General features: G+C 47.3%; 1 protein-coding gene and 1 pseudogene across 2 annotated transcripts in view; one reads left to right on the forward strand and one right to left on the reverse strand.

Moving 5' to 3' along the window:
• The window catches only part of LOC146861727 (myb/SANT-like DNA-binding domain-containing protein 2), a 739,320-nt gene that overhangs the window by 619,257 nt on the left and 98,834 nt on the right, over positions 1–21,229 (forward strand). The window lies entirely within an intron of this gene.
• LOC146861728 (transmembrane protein 183 pseudogene) overlaps positions 6,438–21,229 on the reverse strand; it is an 88,255-nt pseudogene continuing 73,463 nt past the window's right edge.

Below are 21,229 nucleotides of genomic sequence, written 5' to 3' on the forward strand. Positions count from 1 at the left end.
CCCTCACTAAGGGTTTTTGTTACTCAGTCAATCCATCTTCTCCACGGCATATCTGAGTCAGGGCCAAACCCCTTGGGACTTAGGAAGTTCTAGGGCCAACACCCACGGGAGCACCGGAGTACTCGTGTTACCTCACCCAGGGAAGCCGGCTGCATAGGTGTCAAATGGTGTCGGGTCGCATTGTCTATTTCAATGGGAGCTGGCAAAGAAGTGCTGCTGCCGGGAAGATGCAAAGTGTCCGAAGAGATCCAAGCCTGGATCAAAGTCGAGAAGAACCTGAAAGAAGAGGGGACAGAGTCTGGGTCACTTGCCAGTGACCAGGAGGACTATAGGCGGATGCCCACCGATGTCGGTGATATCAGGTGAAGAAGGTGAAGCTTGACTCTTCAGCTATGAGGACCAGGAGGCGTCGAGGATGACCAGGAGCTGGATTCGAGCTGTCCCACGAAGGATGTCGAGTGCTGCAGCGTCGGTGCCCGGATTGGACACACCAAGCCTTGGCAAAAGCAACCCATGCCGAAAGTAGCAAGATGCTTCGGTGCAGACCAGCAAGGTCTGAGGGATTCACCACTTGGTGGGGCGTCAGGGCACGTCTGGAGCAACCAGGGAAGCCCAAGGAAAATCAAAGTTGCCTTCTCAGGGACCCACGAGTCGACAGACCAGGGATCGAGAAGGAGCCTCGAGGGGAAACACAAAATGGCGGCCCACTCGGGGTGACTAGGCCGACAATCTTCGGTGGATTCTCTGCTCGAGGTGGGGGCTGCAAGTAACCCCAAGCATGACTTCAAGAGACGTCGAGAAGTCAATGCACTTGCAAAGGTGCACGGTGACCAGGAGTTTCGGTTCCACACTACTCACGGGGACTGCGGGTCTCAGCTTTGCTGGGGACTCGGATCAACCTCTGAGATGTCTGAAAATCCTCTTCATGGGCTGCAAATACTTCGGAGTCCGGCGGGAGCTTTGGAAATGCAGACCTGCAAATTGCTTCGTTGTTGCCTGCCAAGCAGGGGAGTCACTCCTTGACCCCAAGGGAGATTTCTTCATTCCTCTAGTCTTTACTAGAGCGTCGAAGTTCCAGGATTCAGCTTCAGAGTTTCGTCCAGGGATATCTAAAGTTCTGGTTACAGAGGTTCCTTACTTGTACCTAAGGAAGGGGTTGGACTAACTGTGGGGACCCACCGATGGGAGGGTTTGGAAAGAGGTGTGGCTACACACACTTCCTTTGTCCAGTTTTGCGCCAGTGCAGGGGCTGGAAGCCCCTGAACCGGTTTGAGCTGGACTATGCACAGGGACACTAAATGTGCCCCCAGTGCAGGACTTCAAAGCACTCAGAGTGCTCCCACCCAGCCCCAATACACATCATCCTGTCTGGGAGGTGGTTACACCTCCCTGTGACAGGAAACCTATTGTCCACACCTCCCCTGCCGGAGTTTCGGTCTTCAGCAAGAGGCCAGACCCCGTGTCTGTGGCTGCAGCATCCATTTTGTGATGCCAGGGCTCTATTAGATTTCTACCGGGTATACCAGTACCGCCATGCCTCTCCCTCTAGAAGGGTGGGAGCATATCCTCACATCAAGAACTGATGTGGGGGTATGATTCCAAACACAGCATGTTTCCGTGCAGCCTGTCCAAAGTTAGCATTTACCGTTTGGTTATAATGCACTTAAGAGTATATGGTCGGGCTGCACCACTGACAACCCCGGAGAAGAGATTCCGAAGGCTGCAGAGGGGCTCAGCTCATGCCTGGGCACCCTCTCACATATAACCAAGCATCAGGATTGATAAGGCATGCCATAGGAGTGATTGATAGTTTACTATGTGCAGTGATAGGTGAGGTATAGTGAACCTATACCTCAGTAAGGAGTGCATGCACCACCTTACCCAGGCTGCATTAGCAGACCTGTGGTGTCATTTTGGAGGGCTTTCCAGGGGTGGCAGAATACATGCTTCAGCCCCTGGTAGGCCTCTGTTGTACCTATGCCCAGGGTACATAATATACCATATACTAGGGACTCACAAGGGTACCCCAGAATCCAATCGGGAGCGTACCTAATGTACATGCAATCAATTTATAGAGGAAGCAGCTAGGCTGGGGCCCTGAATAGCAGGGTCCCAGCCAGACTAAAGTCGAAAAACAGTGAAACACCAGCAAAACGTGGGGGGTAAACATGTGAAGCAGATCCTACTCTCCTACAATGCATAAAATCAATCCCCATCCAATCCCACATTAGAGGTAAGGAAGTAACGACCATGGGGGGGCAGGAAGCACTTTAGTGTGACAAATGGTCTTTTCAAAATCTATTAGTCACTGTTATTTATGGTCCCTTGTTAAATAATTTTGTCTGCCGAACCAGGAGTGATCTTGCCAACTCGACATCGGTGTCTTTTGCAGAACTAGTGTCTTTGGTGTCCTCAGAGTTTTGGTCTCTCTGCTCGAAGAGTGCGGGCTTGTACCTGTGTTGCTAATCTCTGTTAGAGCCCTCAGCACGTTGCAGTACTCGCGTCGGGCTTCTGCCATTGATGGTGCTCCTGTCTTGGTGGACCTTTCAACGGTGAGGTGTGTAGCTCAGGGAACTCCTTGCCGGTCCGGAGTCTAATGTTGACTCAATCCAATCCCATGCATCTTGCGGGGTCAAAAAGAATTGAACTCAAGAGGGCATGATCATCTGCAGGTGGGCAGGAAATAATATAGTATAAGGAATGTTTGGCTGGCGGAGGTGTCTCTTTACCTCCAGGACGGTTGCACGCTGTTTCTGCACTTCCCTGGAACAGTCCGGAATATCATAATCCCACTGTTGTCGATCTGAAGACCTCTCTTTGCACTGGCTTGTGCCAGTATGTGGTCGCGATCCCTGTAGTGGAGGAGTCTGGTTACTATTGGACGCAGGGTCCCTCCCGGCCTAGGAGGGCGAGCCGGGACTCTGTGTACCCTCTCCAGGGCATAAAGCAAGGAGAGGCCCTCCGGTGCCACTTCTTTACGGGTCCAATGTTCCAAATAGGTCAGCTTATTAGTGTTCTCCAGTAGTTCGGGAATGCCAATAATTTGTTGTTTCTGTGGGCTCTAATTTCACTGTCCTCTGCCCGTTTCTCCAGTGTCTTGACCCTGCTCTCCATGAGTGACCGCGACTGCTGCAGTGAGGCCATTTCAGTGGGTATTTAAATAATGAGCTTGGCTGGGTTAAATTTTGCGCACAACCGTAAAGTGGGGTTTCCCAAATTCATCTGAATGCTCCCAAGGCGGCTTATAACCAACATTATAGTTCATAAGTTAAGAATGCCTCACCTTACAAAAACGGCGGACAGTACGCCAAACAAATTACCGGCATCTCGCTAACGCTTAGGAAGCTGTTCTCTCTAAATATAGGAGAAAAAAAATCAATTTGTACCCGCCCATTCCAGCAGGCTGTCAGAAATGGCACGTATGTGGCCGCCATCTTGTAATGGGGATCCTCGCGTGTTATTAAGCAGTATGTGCCAGAGTCACTTAAAAACCAAGTCATGGTGGCCTTTATCCAACATACAAGTATATACATATTAAGTGCCTCACATTACAAAAAACAGCCGAGAGTACTCACAACAAATTACCGGCATTTCTTGTAACTAGGATCCTCGCGTGTTATAAAGCAGTATCTGCCCGAATACCTTAAAACCTAGTCATGGCGGCCTATATCCAACATATTTTTTTCATACGTTCGAAGTACCTCACCTTGCAAAAAGTGGCGGAGAGTCTACCCAGATTACCGACATCTCGCTAACAATTGGAAAAAATCAGTGTTGGCGCGTATATGGCCACCATATTGTAATGAGGATCCTCGTGTATTAATAGTTAGTGAAAAAGTAAAAATAAATTGACTGTTGATAACTCACATCTGAGCCTCATTCTCAACATGGTTGTGATGGATAAGGATTTGTATTTTAAGGAAATCATGACACAACTTGACAATAATGCATGGTACAAAAAAACGTAATCACAATCCCATATATGACATACCCAAGACGATCAACACCAGTCTTAAGCAATGGTTAGACAGAGGCTTACTTAATGGGGATTAATACTCGTATTTATTGGTGGATAAACCTAGATATCCAAGCATTGTATGTGCTTCCAAATATACACAAAAGCCTGGTCTCTCCACCCGGGAGACCGATCATTTCCTGGATCAGTCGACCAATGGAAAAACTTTCCGAATACGTAGACATCTTTTTAAAAACAACTGTGGTTAGCCTCCCATCATGCATCAGAGACACTAAGCATATACTGTACATTCTAAATGACCCAACTTGGGACCCAAACATGATATTTGTGATCATGAATGTGGTCTCATTTTATGAGAGTATCTCTCACCAGTAAGGCTTATCTGCTTTAAAGTATTTCTTGCACAGACGACCTGTAGAACATATGGCGCATTCTGATATGCTAATTAACATGTCACTTATGATCTTGAACGCAACACCTTCCTATTTAATGGTGCCTGGTATCAACAAACGTGGGATTCCAATGGGTTCCAGATTTGCGCCGTCTTTTGCCTGTCTCTTTATGGGCTGGTTTGAGGTGGTTCATGTCTGGGGCCCATCAGGGGCCAAATGGCAAGACTTCATTGTCTATTATGGACGATACATTGATGATTGCCTCCTAATCTGGGCAGGCAGCTATGATGAGTTACTGGAGTTTTTTGAACATACGAATAATCACCCATAATATGACTTTTACTGTGACGCAGAGCAAGGCTACCACCTGCAATGCACTTTTGCATGCAACAAGTTCACACGCTAGGAGCCAAATTAATGCTATCCCCTTTGGGGAAATGCTTAGGGCTCGTAGGAACTGTAACAAAGATACAGATTTTGCACTTAATGCTGATGATATTCAACAACGGTTCCTTGCTAGAGGTTACCCAGAGACCACTGTATTTAAGGCTAAGAAATGATCATCAAGGTTACAATGGACTGACACCCTTAAGGACCATAAAAGTGATAGGAACACAAAAACACCTATAAGACTGGTGACCAATTATCATCCATGGTCACACAAACTATAAAATTTGAAACGCCATTGGCACCTGCTGACAGCTGATAAAACAGTAGAATGATATGTACTAGGCCATCCAAGCATTACATACAGGAGGGGCAAAACAATTCGGAATCTGGTCAGTCCCAGCTACCCCATAATGCGGATACCTAGAGATACTTGGTTAGACAAACTAAATGAGGGGTCATTCATTTGTGGTAACTGCAGCATGTGTAAGATGGCTATTAATGGAGTAAAGGAATTTTAATACAATGGATCCCGGAAGTTCTGGATAAATAAGTATATTGACTGTAAGACTAAATATATTTGTGATTCAATGTAAATGTGACAACATTTATGTTGGCAGTACGATACGCCCACTCAAGAAGCACATAGCGGAACCCTTTCATGCACTTAAACTTGGATGTAAGGTACCCAATTGGGAGTCATGCACATGAATGTATTGCACAAAGAAAAGAACTTGGTTTTAAGTTTCATGGTATAGACTCTGTAACATCTGATGGGGGCAGTAGTGAATTTAAGATTAGACAATGTGAAGCCCGTTGGATTATGAAATTACGGGCTGTTAAACAGGGCATCAACATGCATGCTGAATTCCAATATTTTCTGAGCAGATAAAAGATGTAAAATAACCATTTCATTTCTTCCCTCTTTCCTCCCCCCCCCCCCCCCCCCCCCTCCATTACTTTTCTGCACCCTTTAGATATAACAATCACATGGGTTATTAACAAATTCTACTCTGGTGATCAAATTAATGTCACGCTATCTCTACTTAACTGGAACTGATCTGTTTTGAGATACTATTTATGCTGTTTCTTTACAATGACCCTTTGATTATAGGATATGGATTGTAGATTGTTGATTTGAATTGCACGATTTTGACCCTCGTAAGGTTCCTCTTTCATAGATAAGTTAGACTTCTACATTGATAATGCGGGTCTCCATTACTAGAATAATAAAACGCTTGAATAATATAGATTAATTAATCGGGCTCTTCGAATGAGACTCGGATGTGACTTAACCACATAGTCAATTCAGTTTTACCTTTTGACTAACTATTTGATCTATTTTATTTATTTATTTATTTCGCGAGTTTTATATAGCACTAGCTAGACCCAGAGGTATCGGAGCACGTTACCAGTTACAGAAAAGTTCCCTTTAATTACAGAAAAATTACAAATTCAATAAAGGAGTTATTGGCAGGACGAGTGTCAGGATTCAAAAAGAACAAGGGGAGCTGAGAGTCTATTGGAAGGAGACCGCGGCGGAGAGAAAGGTGAGACATATGTCCGAAGTCCGGCTGGGTAGGTGATGGCCAAAGCGGTGTGCCAGGGCCAGTCTCCCCTATAGCTGTCGGTGCAGCTCCACCGGGAATCGGCCATGTGGTTCGGGTTCCGCCGGACGAGTTTCAAGATTCAAAAAGAATCAAAATCAAAAAGAACAGGGGGAGACAGGATAATGTCATGCCCATGACAACTGGTATAAATATAAAATTGAGGGTGGTGACTTGCAGCAGGCAGCAGTCCTGATCTGGTTTAGTATGCCATTCCTCATATCTAGAAGGAGGACGCAGTACAGGATGACTGTTCTTCTTGGATCTAGGAAACTGCTTTTGGAACTTGAAGTTAAACTCCCACATTGGTTCTTGCCGAATCCCAAAAGTCTTTCTGCACCAGAAGAGTAAACATTTAGAATAAGCTAAATTGCTAGGAGTCGATTCCGGGATTGTAGGACTTTTTGCCAGTCGAGAAGTAAATGGCTCATACATATGGTACAATGAACGGATCACACGGGCTCGCAGACATCGCAGTTCTTCAATGCACTCTGGCCTCAAGCGGACTAGAAGCAGAGCAGTAGTTTGATAGTGCCTTTGTTTCTCTTGCTCCTTTTCTTTTCCCCTGCTGCTAATACCTTCTTTGGCATTTCTGCCATGTCATTGTCACTTTCGCACTCTCCATTCACAATAATGGATGAAAGATCTTCCTCCACTGGTACGAGAGATGCTTCCAACCTGCAAAGTGATTTCACTTCTTTTTGAATTGCATTGGCCACAGCTTTCCTAACACAACCAGACTTCCCCACAGCAGGATCAGAATTGGCATAATCTGCCACTGTAACATGGCGCGCGGTAGTTAGGCTCACTGCAGTTCAATGAACGAGAAAAGAACGGGGCACCTCTTGCTGCCGCCGCCATGGCGAGGATCCCCATTTCAAGATTGTGGCCATATACGTGCTAACAGTGATTTTTTTTCTAATTGTTAGCGAGACATCGGTAATCTGGGAAGACTCTCAGTCGCTTTTTGTAAGGTGAGGTACTTCTAATGAATGAAAAAAGTATGTTGGATATAGGCCGCCATGACTCGGTTTTAAGGTATTCGGGCAGATACTGCTTTATAACACGCAAGGATCCCAGTTACAAGAAACGCCGGTAATTTGTTGCGAGTGCTCTCCCCCGTTTTTTGTATGGTGAGGCACTTCATATGCATGAACTTCTATGTTGGATAAAGGCCGCCATACTCCCTTTTTAAGTGACTCTGGCAGATACTGCCTAATAATACGCAAGGATCCCCATTACAAGATGGCGGCCACATACGCGCTGTTTGACTTCGCGCTGGAATGGGCGGGTACGAATTGATTTATTTTCCCTATATTTAGGGAGAACAGCTTCCTAAGCGTTAGCGAGATGCCGGTAATTTGTTGGGCGTACTGTCCGCCGTTTTTGTAAGGTGAGGCATTCTTAACTTATGAACTATAATGTTGGTTATAAGCCGCCTTGGGAGCATTCAGATGAATTTGGGAAACCCCACTTTATGGTTGTGCGCAAAATTTAACCCAGCCAAGGTGTGGCATTCTTAACTTATGAACTTTAATTTTGGTTACAGACCTTCATGACACGGTTTAAAGGAATTCGGGGTGATACTGACATTTGCTGGTCATTTGTTCTTCGCGTTGGGCACGGTGCACGTGTCATTTTGTTTTACGTTCAACATATGACATGGTATTGCTTGCTGGATTCTGACAATTATAAATGCTCAGGCACTCTAAGCACTGTTAGACATGGGGGTCTCTAGTTGGCAATGGCTGGCCAGTGTCCAAGTAGGGACCCTTCTTCCTAAGGCAGAGTAAGCAGACTACACCCTTTGATAACCCCTGCTCAACCCTGTGGTAACGTAGCACGAGCAGCTAGGCTTATCTCAGAGGCAGTGTGTGAAGCATTTATAACCATACACAGTAACACAGTGAAGAACACTACAAAGGGACACCACACATGCAGTTATAAAAAATAAGTATCTTTATATATAGACTTAATTCAAGACCAATATCAGTAAAAATCCACAATACTAGAAAATTAGGGTTACTCTTAAAAGGCTGCAAAAATAGTTCAAAGTGTGCAAAGAGGTGTTCAGTTCAAGGCAGTGGTCTCTGCGACCTTTTTACTCGCAAGATACCTGAATTCTGTAGCAAAGCAACCAAAATGTCGCTAAGGAGTTGTAGCGATGATTTTCCTTACGCTAACCAGCGATGCGTTGAATCCTTGCCGCAAGGGAGGATGATGCGCTGATTTGTGTGCAGGACAAAGCGACAAACTTCTACACGCTGAGCCGGCGATGCAATGAAATCCTTGCCGCGAAGGGAGGATGATGCGCCGAGCCTGTGGCGTGTGCGATCTTGTTGCGATGAAAAGAAATGGTGCTCCGCGAGGGAGCAACGATCCTGATGTGATGTGATGAAAATGGCGAACGCTCGGCGTCCACTCTGCGATGTCGTGAAACGATGAACTCGATGCGATGATCTTTGGTTAGTGAGCGTTTTCAGGCCCGCAAACATGCAATGCGATAATCTTCGGGTTAGCGAGCGTTTGGCTTGCCGCAGACAGGTGATGCGATGATCTCCTGTAGCGAGCACTCTGCAGCAGCAGCGCAACGATTTTCCTTATGCTTTTTAGCTGCAGCGGCTCGCTAACAGGCGTTAGCGACGATTTTCAGCACTCTCTTCTCCACAGTAGAACTAGAGGCCCTGGAACTCACAGGAGCCTCACCTGCAGATAGAAATCCTCGCTGGGAGGAAACAGGAGGCTGGTGGTGGAGTCTGATGTGCCTGAGACTCCTGCAGGAGGCTAGCTCTCTTCTAGCCCTTGGGTGATTGCTGTAGCAAAAATAAAAGTTCCTTCAAAGTCCTTTTCCTCTTCTTCCAAGTCCAGTAGTAACCACTGCAGGCCAGTCCAGGGAACAGCACACAAGCACAAAGACAGTCCTCTCCTACAGATTCCTTCAGTTACACGGACAGAGGTTCTTCTTGTTGTCCAGGAGCAATACAAATTGTAGGGGTTTGAGCACAGATATTTATACCCCAAAAGTCTTTGTTCTCAGAAGCTACAAGTCACTGAACCCAGCCAGAACCAGTTCTGCCCAGTCCTGGAGCACTTTGTTTACCAGGCTGCATCCTTCCTTTCAGAGTGCAGGGTAGAGACATCAGACACACCACAGGAGGTAGAGCCAGCATTGTGGAGGGAAGGCACAGCCCTATTCAGGTCCCAGGTACACTCCTCCCACCCATCTAGATGCAGATCTCTCTATTCACCACTGGGACACCTCACCCTGTCTCCTAGAATTCCCCAGCCCTGTCACTCCAAAACCAGACAGCCAATACACATAACAGCAGAGCACACTGGAAGGCTTAGGCAAGAAAATACCTACTTTCTAAAAGTGGTATTTTCAAACACAGAATATAAAAATAAACTTCACTAAAAGATGTATTTTAATATTCTGAGCTCAGGTATACTAAATTCGTTTTTCTACCATGTTCTTTTGGTCAGTTAGGACTATAGAATGTAATAGTCAAACTGCCCATTCTGGGCTATGGAGAACAGTAGTGAAAAACGAAATTGGGTGTAATTCACTACCAGGACATGGTATACACAGCACGGCATGTCCTACCTTACACATACAATGCACCCTACCATAGGGGTGACTTACATGATGCCAATGGAAGGTTCAGGGGCTGGGAAGTGTGGGCACTTCACAGCCAAGATGGCAGTTCTGGGCTGCACACAGACACTGCAATGGCAGGTCTGAGACACACTTTACAAGCTGCTTCTGTGGGTGGCGCAAACCAGCGCTGCAGGCCCACCAGCAGCATTTGGTTTACCAGCCCTGGGCACACACAGGCCACGCTACTAGGGACTAACAGGCAAACCAAATAAGCCAATCATGGATATACCAATTCACATGCCATATTTACACAGGGAGAGCATATGCACTTTAGCACTGATCAGCAGTGGTAAAGTGCCCAGAGTCATAAAGCCAACAAAAACAGGTTAGGAAAAATCCAGGAGGAAGGAAAAAAGCTTAGGGATGACCCTGCAAAAAGGGCCATTTCCAACAAGCACAGGCAAGCTCCAGTAAATACTACTTTAACTCATGTACTATCGAGCTAACTCACACGGAGTATCACGCTTACTGAGTTTGATTTGTATACTTTTGCGGATATATTGAGTGCTGCGTCTGGTGGCATGACGATTATTACGTTTGAGGCCCCCTTTGAATATGGGTGGCTTTCTTTGATGACTCATCTTTAGAGCAATGGAATATTAAATTGTTCTATGAAGGCTTACATGTAAGCCAATGTATGATTTCTTGTTTGAAAACAGTGAGCACTGCGAAGCACTATGTGGGAATTTTTGATACTTATTGACCGACGGGTCATATGCTGATATTGACATTCTTCTTTGCTTTCAGATCCTTTAAATATACTTACTGTTAATTGTGGGTTATTATGGAGATATATGTATGGTTCTTTACTTTTTTTCCATTGTTTCTACAATATTTGGCCTAGTGCTTAATGTGTTATTTATACATGATCTGTTTCTCATGACCAGGTTCTGAAAAATAGAATACGGAATAATTAGTTTTTGGAATTGATGTACAATTTTTTCTACATAGCATTGGTGAGTTTTTGATATGCATAGGCACCACTATGGTGATGGGTCCTGTTTTTAAAGTGACAACACTTGACTAACTTTACCTCTTTCCCCGATGGTAGGGACGATTCAACCTTTGGACTCAAACTATCTTTTTCTAGTGGCACAAGCATATCTTAGTTTTTTCTCTTACATTGCCTCTTTCCCCACCTACTTATTTCTTACTTCCCAAATATCGGTCTCTAAGAACAACTAATTTCACGGTACTCATTTCTCAAGGGTTTTTCTTGACACACTAACTAGACTAACCCTTGGAAATCATGACATTGCAAATAGTTATGGGGTGTATTTTGCTCTTGTTGTTCTACCCCTGAGGAAGTCCATGGGTGATGACCCAATTACGAAACACGTGTTGGCTACATCTATCATCTGGCTGTGACTGTATCAACCACTGTACCAACCAAACTGTAACGATGCACTACTGGATGTGATTTTCATGAGATATGAAGTGAATACTTGGAATTAAAGGAGAAGGTTTTCGACCACTACACATTTTCGAACTCTATTATTGTTTCTGCTCAGGATAAAGACTGATTGTTATTTCAGGAGGTATGTCTGTCAGTGTTTGCTCAGTGGAGGTGACCCTTTCAGCTAGGCGCCGGTGGTCATCTTTCAGGAGATTGAGATCTGTGCCTATAGTTTCTATCTTTGCCTCAAGCACCTCACGGGATGCGGTGATAGCCTGCATGATGTCACAGAACGTCTGTCCGCTCAGAGGGTCCCCCTGGGGGTGCAACCCAGACTCCTCTGATTCATCAGCTTGAGTTGATGTCATTTGTGGGTCAGAGCCCTCTGGCCCCTGTTTCCTGGATGGTTTCCCCATGTTCGCCTGGTGTTCCACCCTCCAGTGTCCTCTCCTCGCCTTCTCTCCCAGACTGTTTGGGTTCTCGGGGTAGGTAGATCCATTTCTTTGTGCTCAGTACACAGTACAACTTCTTCCTGAGCTCACGTAGTGAGATCATGTGTTCCTCAATGTCTTCTGTCCCCAGCGTATATATTCCCTATGCGAGGCGCAGACCCGGTGACAGGGGATATGAAAGGTCTCACGCCAAGGTTATCTCCCAGATCAACCCGCTGTTCGGGCCAATGGGCAGGTATTCAACTCAGTCTTTAGTGCCCCCCCAGCTGTTGCAAATGTGCCCAGTACTTCACAGGCCCATTGTGATCGGAGGCAGTACTGGTCAGGATCCTTCCTCCTCTGCTCCCTCTCACCAGTCCTCGGGCACATCCAGGGCAGCCAGCCTCCAGGAGTCCAACCACTTCAACTGTCGCCTGGAAGGGGTCCCGTGTGTAGCTTGTGTCCTTACTACTCTGCTGCCCCAGCTTGAGATCCAGCCCGCTGGGCCTCGCTCACCTTCAGCCCAGGGGTTCAGTAGACTGTTTCCTTTAGAGTTGCGCCAGGTGCCTCTCCTCATTAGTTCCCCCTGCACATCTGGAACACCAAGCGGGGGCCGCAGTCATCAATCGGCTTCCCAGGGTCGCCACACGTGTCATCCCTCCAGATGTCCAGTGTGGTTCTCCCCTTCGATCAGGATACCTCGCTCCAGACTCTGCAGAGACCGCGTCAACCCCAGATGGCCTCTGGTTCCGTACTACTCTGACCAGCAGTCACAGTAGGTCCGCAGCCCATGATAAATATGCAGCAGTGCGTACGCTAAGCTGCAAACTTTATCCCTGTCCTCCCCGGGTTAGTAGTCTGTCGCCCGATAGTCCGCCTCCTGGAGTTCTGCTGGATCTGCCTCTGGATCAAAGACCTCCGGACTAGCTGCCTCTGCGTCAGCCCCTCTCGCCGACGGCCGCCATTTAAGGTGCCTCAGCTCCTGGTCAGGCTCGCCTCTTCATTACTGAAGGCCCCCGTGTCACTCCTTCCCAGCCATGTAGGGGTTTTCCGGCTGCGATACCACTGTCAGTACTCCGTGGTAGGTGGTAGCCTCCCCTCTACTGCCTCCTCCTTTCTCCAGGCCTCTGGGCAGGTGCCTCTTCTATAGCCGACGATGGGGCTGCTTCCATCGTTCTGCTTCCTAGGTCTCCATGCTAGGCCGAGCAGCCCCTCTATAGCCTCCAGCTGGCTCAGCGGGGGTTTATAGTGGGGTCCGAGACCTCACTTTATTAGTATTTAGCCCACAGTGAGTTTGTTGTATCTTGCGGCCCAGCCAAGTATCTCAGCAGTCCCCTGCAATCACTTGAGCAATGTCCCTTTTTCCCCAGGCCAGTTCTGGGATCTGCAGCTGGTCTGTGAGGTCTGCTATAAGCACAGGGGATGTCCTTCGGCTCACCCCGTCCTCGCTTTCACCTAGGTCACTCGTCTCCAGGCTCATTCTTCATCGAGGCGCCCACTATTCAGGGTGCCGCAGCATGAGGTGCTCTTTTCTATGCTGTACTCCACCCCAGGTCCGGTCTCTGCTGTCTACACAGAGTTAATGAGTGTCCCCCAGCCCCACTGTATACTTCTTGGGGCCTCAGGTTGCCAGTATGTTGAGGGATGGGCCGGAGCTCCTCAATTTGCTTCCTATGCCATTGGCATGTAGGTGGGCAACTCCAGCCTCATGGAGTATTATTGGCAGTGTGGGGAAGTATTGTATGCTCATATACCACCAAACTGGAGTGGCCTCTGCGCACTGGTAACCTTGCACACCCCTGTCTTGGTAATTTTGGTAGTAAATCTGTCAGTACTACATGAACACCCCATGCTGCATTCCACGAGAATGAAGATTATGCAGCATCATTATTTGCTTGACCTTATGACAGCCAGTGAAGGAGGGGTATGCACCAAGATCGAAACTGCTTATCAGTGAAATTGCTCTCCCCCCCCCCCCCCCCCCTCGAAGCTCCACCATCAAGTGAGACCTTCCCCGAGCCCCTGCACTCTCCAGTGTTGGTGTTCGAGGCCCTCCTCCGCCCGCAGGTTTTACCTGCGCCTCATCCTTGGTGGTCCAGTGGATCTCTGTCTCCTTTCTCTCGCTCCGCTCTCTCTCTCCGTTCTCAATCGTTTTTCACTGATTTAATCTTCCCCTTTCACTCTCCTTCTGTGTCTTTCCCCTACTTTTCTTGCACCTTTCACTGCCTCATTTCCACTCTTTCCTCTCTTTTTGCCTTTTTCTGCCTGTTTTTCCCTGCCGCTGCTGCTCCCGCGACCCCTCGCCTCCAGCATGACCAACGCGACCAGCCTAATCCAGCTCCCCTCCCCACTCCTGCCTCCCAGCTGTCCAGCCCTCCCCGACCCCTACTTAATGGCGGCCGCCACACATCCCCTGCGCGGACGCCGGCTGCGGGCGCGCCAAAGGCAAGCCCGTCTGCGCCCTGACCGCGACCAGCGCCAGGAACCCTGTACCTCCGCAACGCCAACGCTACGACCCAGCGGCACTCCACGCTCTCAACCCAGGACGCAACAACCACTGCAAGCTAGCATTACCGGCCAACACCCACGGACCCTTCAGCTGTCACCGCTGCCGCCACACCTGCAGCACCGCCAAGACCATGGACCCGGCGGAACATGCCCACAAGACCACAACCCAAACGAAGATCCTGCAATGCATCCTCCTCAACATCCGATCCCTTCACCACAAACGCCACCGAAATCTGGGACCTTCTCGACAGCACCACCCCGGATGTAGCATTCTTCACTGAAACATGAACCAACACCACCTCAGGACCGGACATCGCCATCGCCATTCCCCAAGGATACAAGATCTCCAGGAAGGACCGCCCAACCCGCCCAGGAGGAGGAATCACTATCGTCCACAAATCCAACCTCCGCCTGAGCACACTCCCTGACGAGCCCACAGACCTGATGGAACATCTTCACTTCAAGATTCTGGCCAGCCCTACCACCACCCTCCTAGGAACCCTCATCTACCGACCCCCTGGACCCCGCGGACTTTTCGGCAACTCCATCACGGACATCATCTCCCGGCATGCCATCGCGTCCACCAACTATACCCTACTGGGAGACCTCAACTTCGACCTCGACAACCAAATGGACCCCAGCACCACATCCCTCCTGGACAACCTCCACAACATTGGACTCTGCCAGATCGTGACCGACCCCACGCACTCAGCAGGACACACCCTCGACCCCCTCTTCACAACGGGTAACTCCATCACCTTCAGCCACACCACCGAACTCCCATGGACTGACCACTGATGCGTCCACTTCACCTTCAGAACACCCACCATCCACAGACACCTGCACCTGCTCCCGCGAAGAAACTGGACCAGAATCACTGACCAGCTAACCTTATCACTCAGCAACTCCACCCCAATCATCGCAGAAAACGACGACCCTAACACCGCAGCCCGAACCCTGCACAGATGGATCTCCGACAGCACCAACACCATAGCCCCCCTCAAGAAAAACACCACCACCCACGCCTGAATGGCAGATGGTTTACCACCGAACTTCGAGAGTCCAGGCGCCTTTGCGGCCGCCTCAAAAAGGCCTGAAGGAACACCAAATACACAGAAGCCTACAACTTCAGAGCCGCCACCAACGCCCACCACCAACTCATCAGAAAAACGAGGAAGAAAGTGATTGAAGACAGAACCTCTACTCACGCACACAACAGCAAAGAACTCTTCAACATCATCAAGGAGTTCGCCCAACCCACCGTCGAGTCCACCGACATCCTTCCCTCACAAGACCTCTGCGACAAACCTAGCACCTTTTTCCACCACAAAATCAAGAGCATCTACGACAACTTCGAAGAAGACAACCAACACACTGAACCCTCACCAACCACCCCCGACACCCTGAAGCAAGCGATCGACAACTGGACAGCCCTCACCACCAAAGGTACACTGAAGACTATGAAGTCAATCCAATCTGGGACCCCCACAGACCCCTGCCCCCCACCACATTTTCAACAGAGCCGCCGACACCATTGCACTCATGCTCTGCCCCACCATCATTCGAGACCTGCTGTATCCACTCTGTGGGTTTACAGGCCCGGCCACTGCTATTAGTTTGTCACTGCCCTTTAAAAATCCTTGCTTCAAAGTAGTTAATCTTTCCTATTTGTCCCACCTTTTCGTCGTTTGTTTACTCCCACGGAGCAGTGTCCCAGTACTTATGACCTTCCACTTTCCCATTATAGCAACTGTAAAAGGGACTACTTTTTCCTTTGTCTAAGAGCACCGCACACAAGCGCTCTATCTTCTCAGGTGCTACGAGCTCTGAATTCCGTTTCTCTAAACATGGCTGTAATTCTTGTCATCTCCTCACATTTGCTATGCGTTCAAAGACCGAGATCAAATGTCGGAGGCTGTTTTCGACAGCGCCTCTTTAATGATGGATGTTCAGCGTTTGCTGCATGATCTGAATATTTAAAAAAAAAAAAACAATTGCCAAGTGTTACCATGTGTAATAAAATGACAAAATACTTTAGTAACACTAGCACAAAATGTGCCGCATTATTTTTATTTTCGCGCTGCATAATACAGTCAATCAACCTTCTCACTTAATTTGGCCCTTCCCTGCCGCATAATTCTATGGGCTATGCACTTAGTTAACAAATGGCATCCTCATCCGTGTGAAGAGAGGCATGAATGTTTCCATGTTCATGTTCAAAATGTATCACTGTTAATAAATGCCTCAAATGCACGTCTGTAATCCGATATTCTGTCTCTAAATTAAAGAGATCTTTTTTTTAAAAAAATTCTGGACATACTTTACTAGATTTTAAAATCTATTGGGTTTGACACATCTTTTGTTTTGATACACTATGTGCAGGAAAAAGGGAATGTGCATGAACTTGGGGTTGTTGCAGCCCTTGGCCTCACAGAGCAGTCTTCCCTGCCCCTTCTCACCCTCATGCCCCAGGATTGGCTCCTGCTGACATCTGGGCATCGGGGCTCCGCCTCCATTGGCAACAGACACTGAGATAGCTTCGCTCGCAGTAGTTCATCCTGTAAACTACTTAACTTACAGTCTTTGCAGCATCTGGTATGCTGTCTTACTTTATTATACGTAACAATACAAACATACTTTATTGGCATGGCAAGCCAGACAAGCATTGCAAAAGTTTCCTCCTTGCCTTTCCAAGCTGTTTGTTTTGAAGAGTTGTTAGATGGATCTCGTTCTTTTCTTGCTGTAAAATAGAGGCTGACGCTCACTACTCTGGTGTGCTTTGTATTTTAACAGGAATGCATAGTTTTGCCTCTTTTTGTTTCCTTGTTTACTGTGTAGGCCCTGGTACCCTGCCCCATGTTCCATTTGAAGATATGTTTTCTTTGCCCTGTGGCACACCAAAGCACTCCCTATTCTATCACACCGCTCTCCCTGTGCCATCCACAGCAAGAGCAGCCCTAGTCTGCCCGGTCGCTTTTATGTAGTGCCTTCACAATCGAAGCTGTGTTTGGCTTCGTAACCAGTACTGTGGGTCTGCAAGCGAGCATCGGGGTCTCACACCCTCCCACAATCCGCGCTCCTCCTCCATGTGCTTCCCTCCACCCCGTTCAGACTGTATTGTCACAATGGTCCTGTGCTGCGATTTCTGAGAACAGCAGTCCTGCGGCATGTGTTAAAATGCAGCTGTGTTTGGTAAATCTTGCATCCTGCATCCCTTTGTCTGTACACTTCTATGTGCTTGTGGTAGGATCTCTGTATACTTCCCTAGCTACGATGTGTGAGCAAGTGTGTATGTGTACCTCCTTGCACATCTTTATTACACGTCTCTACCTTTCTACAAATGTTTGTGTGAGCAAGTGTTCTTACCTTCCAGTGTATGTTTGTTTGTGTGTCTCTCTGAATATGCTTGTGTGCTTCCCTGCATATATTTAACAATGGGTATAGATTGATTAATTTTAGGTGAACGTGTTGCATACCTTGGATGTGTTTGTGTATTTTACTTTTTGCATGCCTATTTGCATATGCAAATCTTCCTTCATGTATTTGTGTTGGCATATATTTAAGTAGGGGTATATGGTCTGGGCTCCTCCTACTTCATATATGTTTCTGGTCATACATTTGCATAGGGGTGAGTGGCTTCCTCTATTGTGTGTTTTACATACCTTATTGTTTTCTTCTCACGATAAACCTGTTTTCTTTCCTTTATAAACGCCAGGCAAATGCAAAGAATGTGACCAATGCCTCTCTGAGGTGGGAACCAAAGTGACAGGCTGTTTTCACGCTCTTACATTTTCATGTTCCCTCTTATAGAAAGCTGGCTCTGTATATACTATACCAAAGTAAGGTATAGTGTGCACATAGTCCAGTGGGTCCTCAGTTGGTTTACAGAGGCTAAAGAAGTTAATACTAAATGCGCTTTTTAGGTCTCGCCTAGGCAGCCCGCATGCGCTGACTAGGAGGGCCTTTAGCTATCGGTCTTCACTTTTCAAGAACTGCGCTTGTGCTTGTGGCGGCATCCACCTTGCGGGAGCGAGCAGCGGCGTGCCACAAGCACGAGTGCAGTGCTTGAAAAGTGAAGACTCCTCTCCCGCACGCATGCACCACTCGCAGGCTCACCTCCTGCTACCCCTCTCGCTCGCAACCTCTTCCTCGTCCTAAATCACTCCCTCCTCTGGACAGGAGATGTGCCTGGACAAGAGATGTGCACACGTACGGCCGGCTGGCTTTGTGTGCTTTCGTTTTTTTTTTCTTTTTTTATTTATTTCAAAGCTGCCCTTGTTGAGGGCTGCGTTCCCCTCCCCCCTGCCCTGTCTTGGATAGTGAGGCCTGCTATGCTTTGTTGGAATGGGAAAGGCCGCAATGTGGTAAGACCTATGGAATAATTTTCAAGTTTGCTTCACACATGCTTCCCAGAGGTGATGCATTGCCTAGTGTGGCTTCGCAATCTCCTAGAGTCACGTGCACGACAGTCTGTGATTTGTTAGTCACGAAGCTCGTCGATCTTGTCCTCAGGGGCTTACCTGTCGCATTTACTTGTTAAACTCCACCGGGGCCTGCAATATCTGCCTCTTGCTATGCAGAGCTTGTCTGCTGATCTGTTTGAGTTCAGGGGCTGCGCAAAAATGTTAATGGTAAACGTGCTTATCTATTGTTATCCACAAGCACGTCTGTGTGATGTTGCATCCCGTGTGTTACGTATATCAACAGAGATGAAGATAAGGATACAAGCTGGATTATTTTTCAGACATTTAACTTGGTGCTGTTTCTACTGTTTGCTTTTTTTTGTTTGATAAATCAAGCCAACCTTGCGTATCCATGAAGCATCTGTTTCATGGTGATGCACGGTTGGAAACTTGTCATTAAGACGGTCTTCTTATTACAGTAATGCCACCTAAAGCAAATGATAACTTGTGCATAATTAAAGTGGTCAAGTGGGTATTTAAAGATCTTTTGGTTTCTAACCAGTGGGCATCCTTTGCTTACCATAAGCAGTCTTCATTGTCACTCTTATTTTCTTGCTTATTTGTCAGCTTCTGTTGGCTTCCTTCCTCTTCACTTGTTTGTCCCTCTCCCGAAGCATCGATGCATCACTTGTCTTTCGGGTGCTCACTTTTTAAGCGCTATGTTTTCTATTTGTGCTTAAACACTCTGCTAGAGTGTTTTTATTTTTTTCCAGCTCGCTCCCATGTGTACTTTTACCCCCTCCTTGTGCCTCACCTGCATTGCCTTGCCCCCTCCTCCGTCCGTGTTGTCTTCACTAGGGCTTTTAGTGGTATGAATAAACTGGGACGTGGCCAGTGTAATTAAGGGCGTTGTTCAAAAACACGTAAGCTAAAAATCTGTACTTAGCATAGTGTTCTGCCCGACTTGTATTTTGCTGTTTGTCATTGCATCCGGATATGATACAACAAGTAGCATCTGCCTACAAGCCAGGACTATTGGCTTTGTCAATGGTGGTTAGTTGCATAAGATAAACAAGCAGTAACTATGGCTTGTATATAATATTGAAAACGCTTCCACTTAGTCCTGGTGACACCACGACAATGTCGCTGATCCTGAGTTTCAAAAAGAGAAGGGAAATCCAGAGAGAAAATGGCTCTTAAAAGGATTTCCATTCCCCTACATTGCTAACCTGGCATGATGTCATGCCGTAACTTCTCCACTAGTGAGAAGTGCGCAGTGTGAGCACGCACATCGATGTGCCTGCTGTCACTGCAGTCCGGAAAAAAACAGACCGCCTGTGCCAGGGCACAAAACAGAGCGTGATAGAGACCTATTTCGAGGCCCCCTTTAAAAAACTGCTGATACTCCGTACCGGTGAGACCCGGCCCACTTAAAGCCCTGGATTTCGCCTGCTCCAGCCCCTTTCGCTGTCCGCAAAGCCTTAGCCCCCTCTCAATATCGGTTTCCTTTGCCCCCTCCCTCCTTCTGTGTTGCCGTTGTCCCTGCTTCCTCCAGCAATAAATGAAAGTGCCATGAAGCAGACCAGTCCTCTCTTCCGCCAGCAGTTAAACAAGCATTGGAATAGCTAATAGGCCTCGCATTTGGGACGTTATAAGTGTTTAGCCATGCAACAGTTGATGTTGTTGCACAAAGGATATTGTACTGCATAACTAAATAGTTAGAAGGTTCCAAAGGTGAGACCTATTGGCTATGCCAATGCTTGTTGAATTTGTGTTTGACGAATAAATGAGTATGTCGTGGGAATGAATGTGTGTATGAATGTCTAGTGTGGGACCTATACATGTTTGCATCATGCAATTTATCATTTATTCTTTCTTTTCAATGACCATTATCTTGACTCTTTATATTTAAATAAACTGATTTTGATCCTTTATCCTACGTCCTTTTGCTCCTTTTTGTCAGTCACGGTTTGTGGTTGTCTATTTAATCCAGACCCAGCTTTGGGCTTATTTATATCTCTTTGCTGTAGGCAGGGGCCACATCATTTTGTGTTACGTCACTGGAGTATACCGTAATATCTGTACGCAGTAAGACGTGGTAACAAGTTATCTTACTCCTATCTTCATTTCCTCCACGTCTTGTCACTTAGCACCCGAGGCGGATTTAGTACTTGTGCACGTTATACAAGGACACCGAGTGATGTAACATTATATTGCCCCTTCTACCTATTCATTTTTTGGCTTTCCCCTATCCCGCCTTCTCCTTTGCCTGTTTCTCCCGGTGCGTTTTGACACAGCCTTATAGTCCTATAAGCGCTACACAATGCAAGCTCTGTAGTGACAGTGGGAGGCATAGCGAGGCAACTTTTAAGCCCCTTCATATGGGCCACCATGGTCGTTTCGAGTACAGACCTTTTGTCTTTGACATGAGAACCTTCCAACAATAGAGGAGAGGGAGCATGTTGGGTCCC

The sequence above is a fragment of the Triturus cristatus genome, chromosome 3_1 (genome assembly GCF_964204655.1).
Source record: "Triturus cristatus chromosome 3_1, aTriCri1.1, whole genome shotgun sequence".
Taxonomy (NCBI): domain Eukaryota; kingdom Metazoa; phylum Chordata; class Amphibia; order Caudata; family Salamandridae; genus Triturus; species Triturus cristatus.